Source organism: Dinoponera quadriceps, unplaced genomic scaffold (assembly GCF_001313825.1).
Source record: "Dinoponera quadriceps isolate SergipeBrazil2010 unplaced genomic scaffold, ASM131382v1 scaffold3271, whole genome shotgun sequence".
Classification (NCBI taxonomy): domain Eukaryota; kingdom Metazoa; phylum Arthropoda; class Insecta; order Hymenoptera; family Formicidae; genus Dinoponera; species Dinoponera quadriceps.
Window position 1 is genome coordinate 460,724 of NW_014557287.1, and position 10,547 is coordinate 471,270.

Sequence of the window (10,547 nt, forward strand, 5' to 3'; positions counted from 1 at the left end):
GGTATCGAGCCAGAGGGACACAGAACGAGGGAGAGAGCGAGTGTGTCACCATGAGTGCGTGTCGCGGCGGTGTCACAGGCCTGGACATGCGTACTCTTCCGACCTATCGTCGCTCAGGTTATTAAAATTTTCGAGCCAATGAACACTCGGGAATCCTGAGGCGGGGACAGTATCAGGCGTCGCTTGTGGCCGATGAATATAGACGACTTACCTCCTAAAGTGGGCGAACTTTGACCGTGTCTCGACAGATGCTGCTTCGTGCGAGATGCGAGCATTTCGAAATCGAGTCTAATCAGATTCGCATATGACAGAACTGAGTTGGCGAATGGACATATCGCGATAACTCGGATTTGTTAAAAGTGTGATTTAGCTCGATATGTTCCTTCCATGGACGCCTTAATCTCGAAGTACAGCAAAGGTTCGTCCACGTTCGGCTGTATCTTAATCAAGTCAGGTTTCGCGATTATTTCTGTGGCTACTATCCAAATGGCCACGAGATTATCGTCTCATTGAGCAAATTAGTGCAATTATTTATTTGAATCAAAGAATTATATCTACCTCTCTGCTCATAAAATCGAATTTAATTTATCACGTGGGATTTCAATTGTCATAGAATTTAATTAACAATTCATACGTTACATCTGAGTAATATAGAATTTTATAAGCGGCCGATAAAACATTTTTATTTTGCACATTTTTATTTTGCCACCAGGAACGTGAGAACCTGAGAAGCGCCGGCTAAATTTACCGTCGCTATTAGAACCTCAGATCCCCCCCGTCATTCTGATTCACGTCAATTCTCCGGTAACATGGCTCGATCGCGCGCGTTCCTCTGTGCGACGTGCAAGAAGGACATTAGGGGCGGTCGCAAAATCCGGCCGGTCGATTACGCCGGCCGTCATTTGCCGGGTCGTCGTTCGTACGTCGTCGGTGCGGTAGATTTGCGAGCTTTCGGAACAGGCAGGTTGCGATCGTTGGCCGTGCGTCTCTCGGTCGCGTCGTTCGTTACGTTCATTCTCGCGGGTGGAGCAGGCACGAGGGAGGTGAACGCGAGCAGCGGCGAGCGGGACGGGCAGGCGGGGTGGCAGAGAACTAGGATGATTTTATGGTCGTGCAACTCGGGGCAGGGTTGTTGAGTGGCGGTTTTTGTTGCGAGCCTCGGTGGACTGGGTCCCGAACCATCCAGCATCTCTCCTCCGCGAACCGCCCACTCCATTATCTCGGTGATGATGAGTGCGCGGGCGGGTGGACCTCGTAACACACATCAGCAGAAGGATTACCCTTCCCTCCTACCATCACCTCCCGCCATCTCTCCCTCTCTCGTTCGGTCTCTCTCTCTCTCTCTCTCTCTCTCTCTCTCTCTCTCTCTCTCTCTCTATCTTCACCTTTTCTTTCTCTCTCCCTCTCTTTCTCTCTTTGTCTCCCTTGCTCGTTTTGCCCTACCACGATCTCCTCCCACTGGTCGCGCCCGATATATCGTCCTACGCGAGCTAATGGGCAAAATGATTTGCGAGCAAAAAATAAATTGCCGGTGAATCCCCCGATGACGGAACTCGGTATATTGTATATTGTTCCCGCGAAATGCCGACCGATCGCCGACTTTTTTGAGCTTTATTAGAGTCTCAGTGCCGGGATCCGTTTTCGTGCAACGAGAGCGACACCGACACCGCGTTTCGAAAAGGTCTCGGAAGTCTGAGAGAGCGAAGCAGGTATGCTATTATAAACTAGGCGTATACTGGCATCTCTCTTTTTTTAATATCTCTCAAAAGTCGGCGCGGTGGGTGTGTGAAAAATATAACAAACGCCAAATTCACAGCTGGTGGACTGTCCGGTGAATAACGATCAGTCGATCTCGAGAGAACTGTCGGCAAGAAGAAATATCAATTTCAACATAATTAATTCCGAATCGTGTTACTAACATTACGCTATTATAGGAATGTTTAGCACGGTAAAAATCATGACACTTTATATATATAACGTAGACTCATCGAGTATGTAAACAAATAGCTCGACCTATGCACATGTCTACCGTGTTTACGAGTTGTCGCACGCTTGACTGTTGAAAGTCAGTCAGCCGGCGTACGTCAAAGAGTCAGCTGTGCTCGCGCCATACGAAGATACCATTCATCAAAATTTTTACCTCATTTAATCGCGTACTTCAATATTCATACAAATCGCAGAGAAATCGAAAGAAAGCAAGCCACTGACACAACCCACAATCAATATCCGTCATCTTACGTTAACGTTCAGACACATCACATGTAGAACAACTCTTTGACCCCCTTCGATGTAGCGAAATCGGTTTTGAGTCCTCTAATCGTAATCGCATCTTCTTCTTTATCAACGGTCTCCGTACGTTTTGCGGATGTTCTCACATATACGCGCGTTGTATCGTGCTGCTTCTCGAGCGGATCGACTTCCAGGAGTGATTCCCGGAGGAGAGAGGTGCTCCTGGGACAATCTTATCTGCCGTTAAAAAAAATCGAGACGTCGGTTTGCGTCTTTGTGAACTTCTGGACGGATATACATGACTGCCACGGTCGCGTATCAGGTTTTATGCCACGCGATGCGGGGAGATAGGACCGAGGCGAGCTTATACGTAATCAGACCCGTATCCACATTAACGTGGCCCACGTGTGCGTGTGCATGCTCGCGTAGGTGCACGCGTGCGTGTATATAGATTCGCATCACGTGCACGAGAAGCGACAAATCGGCTGGCGGAATACCACGCAGATGAAGTCGGGCTGTACTTCATCGTACGTACACACAGCGTCCTCCTTAAATCTTTCCTCGTCGGCACGTAATCATACATTGAGAACCAAGAGAAATTGAAAAATTTTTGCAAAGTGGCCTTTTTTTAACGAAATCTGCTATGTAGAATGCAGCCCCGTCTCTTTACTCAGATACGTGTGCATGAGTCTTGGTTGAATTTACACTTTAATCCGTGTACACATATCATTTTCTAATCATCACATCTTCTCCATTCTTTTTCAGGTGATGGCCGTGGATTGCCGTATCGTCGTCGTACTTCACCGTTGAGTACTTTACCGTAGCCGTACTCCATCACGACGTGCTTCATTCGCGACGTGCTCCATCAAGATGCGTTTCGCTGCGACGCACTTCATCGTATGGCTCTTCGCTCTGTAAGTGACAATTTCTACCAAGAGCGCATTATACACTCACGCGTGTGAATTTCAATAACGGAAATATCCCGTATCTGTGATTCTCAAGTCGACCACGCTCGACTCATTCCGCGCGTGTTCCCGAAAGACGCGCCCTTCTCGGATCCTTTGTTTTGGGATACAATTGCGCAAGACACGCAATTTGCATGAGAACAGGGTCGAAACGAGGGTCACGCGCCACGTCCACGCACGCAACGCGGATTTCCATACTTTAATTCCGAGCCGCTACCTGGCCCGCGGATTTTATTAGAACGTCGGGAGACGAAGCGAGAGAAAGAGAGAGAAACAGGTCAAGGGGGCGGCGGGAGGGAGAGGGGGAGCAGAAAAAATGAAGCGTTGAAGCGTCGGCGCTGCGTCGACCGTATTATTCCGTGAATATTACATTTGTGACTTGGCGCGCGGGCGTAGCGGAGCACCGGCGCGATAGGGGGATACGGCTATGTTTACTTCGCGTTTCCTAATTTCCTTCGGGAAACGGCGCGAGTAATGTCGCTCTCGTAGCTGCAACTCCCGTTTCACTTGCCACCGCCTACCGCCCTCGGTTGCGCGCTCGTGCATTATTCAGATAACCGGAGGATCTCGCTGTTCGTCTAATCAGATCATCGACTCCTTTCCAATTACCGCCCGTGCGAAACTTAAACACCGATCTCTCGTCCAATTGTCGCGGCGTTAATTAATTACGCGGGGTAAAGAGGATGTTTTACGGAAACGTTAATAGACGGCCGCGTCTAACGTACATTAATTTACGATCGTCGATCGTATTAATTAAGCAATTCGGCGGTATCGCGGCCGCCAGACATGCGTTCATTAATATTTCATGAAAACGGATCTGAGCGTTTAGGAAGTCTCACATATTTTAGCCGACGCACCAAGTTATTAATGTGCTAAAGACGATACGGGTTTCTTCTCGCGCCTCGTTCTTCTTCTCGCCGGGCGAGAACAAAACGTTTCGCGCGCGCGGGTGAGGGGACTCGGAAGGGCGCGATGGAGGGTTACGGTTATAAATAGTCCGCCTTCGGGAGGCACTAAAGAAACGACGGAGAGGGAAGTTACGACAGGGGTGGGAGAGTTTGTCAGCGAGAGGCAAATGAAATTGTATTAAAGTTTCACCTCGCGGGAGCGAGAAGAGCGGAGAGAAAATGGCGTGGCCAGGGACGGGCGGGTAAGGGAGGGCGAGCTCCGGAGGCACCACCGGGGAAGTGGAAGCAGCGACGACGACGACGACGAAGACGACGACCGAAACGACGAGCCAAGGATATTAAAGCTTGTCGCTTTAGGACAAAATGAAGCGGGACTTTCGTCTTACTCCGGCGAATGGGCTGTGCGAACGCGCCCTTATATTGAAACGCCGAGACTATATAATACGCCTCGCGATATCCCGTGAAAGTAGCGTGCCCAGGTAGAGAAGCGATATTACTCGTAAATTAATCGTCTCGAGTTCCTGACTGACTGCGCTTTTGCATTACGGATACGAGGGGGATTTTATAGGATTTTTATGCGATCGCCATTCTCACAGCTTACACGTGACTAATCGTGCAAAAATTTGATTCCGTTTTTCTGACGCGTTTTTCTGAATCAACGGTAGTTCTCCCTCTTCTTCTCGTTGTCCCCCTTCGAAGCCTGTTTTAATCGAATTATTGCTTCCCCGTTTTAGCAAATGGGAAGGAAATGAAATCGCGAGGTAACTTATACGCCTTTCGACTCGAACGAGTCACAGTCACGATTTCTTTCGAACGTTTCTGATTGCACTTCTCACGGCTACTGCGCGTTGCACCACGTGGACCGCAGTTTAGATCCAATTACCGGCGATGCGCGAGCGGGATAAAAGCGGGATGCAATGGGAAATTGTAGAAAGCCCCTCACGACCTACGTGACGACCCGTTCAGCGGCGGCGGCGATTAGCCGACGGTTCTTTTTCGGTGAATTGCATAAGCAACGAACGCTCTCGGCATCGTCGCGTCTATTACGCGAAATTTATGCAGCTATTACGCGCCAGGTGTCCGTAAACACGTGGACTTGTCTGACCTTCACGTCGTTCTCTTTCGGCATTTTTATCGGGTGCCCATCGGTTCGCAAGTGTGTCTTGACCGTGACATTTGTCACGGATAAGTTGCGATATTAAATATGCGACAGAAACACTTGATCTCTCGTCATTGCCGACGACAATTTTGGAAGATCTTTTTTTTTAACAAATCGTTATTTTGATAAAAATTTAATTCCATTATAGTGTTAAAATCCTTAAAAGAAATATTTAAGACATACTGAAGAATTTAAAATTATTTTTATTCGTTTCTAATTACCGAAATGCACTGAAACGCGTCACCTCTTCGAAATGCACGAAGTTAATGATCAAAGTTGATCGTTAGTTGGCGCGATCGCCGGAACACGCAATTTGATTCCGCTGCTAAATAGACTCTCGGTACCTAAATATACGGGCCCGCGAGGTGGAGAAGAAGGGACACGACGGTAGGAGGGAGAGGAGGAGAACAGGTTCGCTAACGGACACCTCAGCTGCCAATTTACCGGGCGCACGCAACTAGGCAGTCATATTTTATTTACGATATAATTGAGATATATTGAAACGCGAGATACAGACGTCCAGCTGCGCTCGCGTGGAAGAATAACAACGCGCCGGCGTTCGCGACCGAGCTATAATTTAACGTTCCCGCAAAAAGAAGCCCGATGCATTTTATTAGATCGCAGCATCGGCATCGGCGCGCGTTGCATTCGCGATCGCATTCGAAATCTCTGCCACATTGATTTCACGCTCGATTCCAGAAACGATCGCGGCTTTATCGATGCGGCGTGTGTTATTTTTTCAAGTTATAACGCTCTTATTTTCCTGTCGATATCTCTCTTTGGGTAAAATATAAAAATGCACTAGCAGAAATAACTTTGCGTTGCAAAAACGCTCGCGCGTGTCGGTCGAAATGTAACAATCAATGAATAATAGAAATAGAGGGAACCTGTGTAGAAAATTTGGTCCTACATTAAACCCGTAAATTTCATCTAACTTGAAAAACCGATAGAAATTCTCTAGGTTTGACAATATCGAGTTATTGTTCTGTAGTGCCACTGGCAGTAAACAGTTATTTATTATGCATCTGTGATACGAAGAAACGCGAGAATTTATTTATTTGCGATTCTGTCGCTTCGAGTCATAACAATAATCGAACTCAAAAGAAACTGACCGATTTGCGAAACTATATTTTTCTTATGTAGAAATTTTGAGGATAATTTGTTGCAAGTCTTGTTACGGGACTTATTAGAATCTACTTTAAGATCGGCATTTATAGTCGGTCGTAAATTTTAGTCAAAGTTCTATTATATTTTCGCGCTACACATATCTGATACGCTGCATTACTTATGGCGAGAACGATGAGTCGAAGCGACGAGTCTGTACAGAAATTTGAGGATGTTCGTTGACGAGGGTGAATTTGCCGGGAAATCTCTCGTTCTCCCGACGAAAGAAAAAAGTAGATATCCACGGATCACTCGGTGTATACGGCGGGTCAATAACCTCCCCGCGTGAAAGTTAAATTTTAAAAGCATTTAATGTCCGCCGACCCTCGTAACTCGCTTGTCTTACGCCTCACTGAGGCATAAAGCGACGGGGACGGCGTCGATGGCGCGTCGAGGGGCGCGAGAAGAACATAACCCACTTTCCGCGGGGCTGGCGAGTTTTAATATTACGAAATATCGATTCTCCGCCGTCGCTCTGACGTGGCGATTTTTCAGATGAAACCCCGTATAAAACGTACGCGGTAACAACGCTTAAGAGCGCCCGTCCGAAATTGATACGTAAGGTTGGGAAAGCACGGGGCTGTTGTGTGAGTGTGCGAAAAATGTTGCTTACTCCGCGGCCATTAATACTCAATTTTTATGAGGAATTATTGAATTCGTATAAATTTCCGACACAGGTTCGTCCGCCGAGAATATTAATGTTTCACATGTATGCAAGACGTAACAGAAATGTATCACTAACTTTTTTCATTCAATTACATTAATACACTTTCTCGAGAAAAAAAACTTAACGCAGACTTAACAATTCGTTCTCGACTGAAAACGTAAGATCGTTACTTTTAGAAGCATTACATAGAAAAAGCGAATTTGCGATGAGAGGCGGTCAAGGTGCTCGGTAAGATTACCGTTACCGTAACAATCGCGCTGTGTAGAACGATTCATTAAAAATATATGACCGCCGGGAACGCGCGATGATGATGACGACGACGACGACGACGACGACGACTGAACGTCGTGGTTGCCGAGGCGCTTTAATCGATCCTAGAGGAAAGATAGGCTTAGATCGTGCCCCGGCTACCGCGGCGAGATTTATCCGTGTGTAATCACAGGGGTCGGCCGTTAAGGATTGTTATTGGCGCATTTTAATGCGCCAGTTGAACGGGGCGGTTATTATTTCTGCGGTTTTGCGGCTGTCCGAGAAAATTGGCGGTTGGGCGAGAGCTTGGCGATGGACGGGGCGGACGGCCAGGTAACCCTGAGATCCATCTGTCACAGCGAGGGCGTTCGCAATTCGTCAGTCGTCGAGGGCTCTCTCGCTCTCTCTCTCTCTCTCTCGCGCCAGATTGAAAAATCTTCACCGACCTGGAAAGAAGATCTACATGCAGCGTGCTTTTGCGGTTCGATGTATTTATCTTTTCGCGTTTTTCTCTCCCTCTTTTTTTTCTTCACAAAGATCTCGTTGCGAATAATATAAATAAGACGAGGGGGAGAAAAAGTGTAATTTATCGATACCCTGAGGAGTACAAAGGTTCTCTGAGAACGTGTACAGAGATGGAGAGTACGGTAGGCTCGTGAAAGAGAAAAATAACGTAAAGAGTAACATTTATGCACCGTCACCGTCGGGTCGTGAGAATAACAACGTAAAAGTACGACTTATAATTAAACTTAAGGTGAATTCAACTTTATATCGTTTTATATTATTCGACACGAGTAACAGAAAGAAAAGGGGCAGAGAGAAAGAGAGGGAAAGAGCGGGAGGGGGGAAGGTGAAAGGGATGAAAAGAGATTGCAATAAGGCAGAATGAAGCGGTAGCAAGGAACAATCGGAAAGAAACATATTTGAGACTCGGAATGTTTGTCTAGAAATCTCGTTAGCATCGATGAATAGGATAAATCCGCTCGCATCCTCGCACCTGCTCGTATACGTGATGAATCGTCCCGTCCGAATATATCTATCCTCTAACCTTTCAATCCCGGAGTGCCATATATACCTTTTCCACGATTCTCTCCGTTGATTGTACTGAAAGAAGCATTTGGTAACGATTACCAAGATTTGGTTAAATAGTTTCAACTAAATTGATTGTTTCACCGAAATCATTTAGTGTACCACCTATTGTATTAAATGATTGGTTAAAATAACCAAACAATTTAGTTGAAACTACTTAATCAAATCTTGGTAATTGTTACTTTTTTCCGCGCACATACAAATGTCTCGTTACCGCGCGATTAAATGTCTGAAACATTGTCCATTTTGAGTTTGTGCGTTTCGGTTGGCCGGTTAAAAATCGAAAAATTAAGACGACGATTAAGAAATGAAGAAACACGCAAACATCTTCGTATCTAACATGGTACCGGAAGATCTCGGAGCGTCTAACTATCGCCCCGTGTTATCTGCTAAGCCAAAATAACCGCGTTTTGATCGTTTTTCGAGGCGCATGCACGATGATCGTTCGCAAACGCGCGCGCGGAGTCTCTCGCTCAAGGGCTGACGATATCGCGGCGAATTTCGGATTCTCATCGGGGAATCGCCGTCCATGTGATCGTTTGTCCGACGGTGTATCCCGGCTTAATTATGTGGTCTCGTCGATAATGCCCACCTTCAGTTTAGCCGTATAACAACGCGCAACGGGCCCGGCTCTCCTCGACGTCTCCGTCTATGATTTATGTTCGGGAAATGGGTCGTGCCCGCGAGGCTAGACCCATTCCGGTTTCTGCAGAAAACGGGTCCGCGCCTCTATTAAGGGCAGTGGCAGAAAGAGGATACGCGCGCCCGGCTCGCTCGCTCCCTAGCCGGCGAGCGCGGGGGCAGGCGTCGTAAACTGTTTATAAATCACCGCCGTATACCCTGTCATAGGGTTTAACGGACGCGCGTGTGCGCGGTAGGATGTGAAAAGCACCGGCCCGGATAGCCGTATCTGGCGCGACGCGCCGGGAGATCGTATCGTTTCCGCGGACTCTACGAGCGCGCGGGCCGAGACTCGTATGCCCTCTTATTCTTAAACTCGGCAAAATGAATGCGTCGGACTTGAAATTAGGGTGGAGGTGATGATGGCTACGCGCTCAGGGGTACACTTTTGATCTTAATCCTTTGCAGAACGACCCGACAACAAAGTGTCCTGAGCAATGTATGTAATTTGCTACCTTGTCGCAAAGTAACTGATGATCGATATGTTTCCGAGCACATTTTGCATTATTCTGAATATATTTGTATATTTACGACGACGTACATTTAACAATATGATCTTAACGGGCATTTGCAACAATTTGCCGCGATGTTATCACGCATTCTTATTGGCGTACAAACGAGAACTGGCACGTATTAACTCTTGCTATAATTTCGCCGAGATCGCGGAGCAAACGTCGAGTCAGATCGTTATCCGGCCAGCACGACAAATTAATTCAGTACCTGCGAGTCGCAAGTCCGCATAGAGAGAAAGAGAGAGAGAGAGAGATTAGCGCGTTCCGCGACGCGCGGTGCCCATGCGCATCGTAAATTTTCGTTTTCTCGTCGCGTTATGTATTATGCATTTTCTGTCCACCCGTTTCGAGAGCCGTATTTAGAGCTCTTGACAATTATCTTTCCGGTGGGTAAGAAGGCATGTAATATTCATGCCGCGGATCGTAAGTGGACGAACGGACGGCGCACAATGCCGTAGATTCCGAGATTGCGCGCTCACCGTGACACTAATACCGGAAAGGAAACGGAGAAAATCAGTCTTAATTGGGACACACTGGAAATGACGACGCTTAATTCAACCCGTGTGAGGGTAGTACGCACCTGACTCGTCCGCGCGACTACTGTACTATTCCTGAGAAAGCGCTAACGTTAGCACAGCGCTTCGAGCGGTAGTATTAATCACAATCATAATATTAGCACGAGCAAACTTGAGTATGTCGAATCGATTGCGTATCGCAACGAAAAGACACCAGAACGAAAATCAATTTAATTCTCTATCTTGAAGGAAAAGAGAAGGAAGAGCAGAAATTATCACCGGTGTGATTGCAATATATCTACTGCAATTGAATTAAACGTGAGAATTAAAGAAACGTTACTATTATATTTAACAGCATAGTGAGCTTTGCCACGATAAATGTATCAAATTTGCAAAGTGTTTAATATTA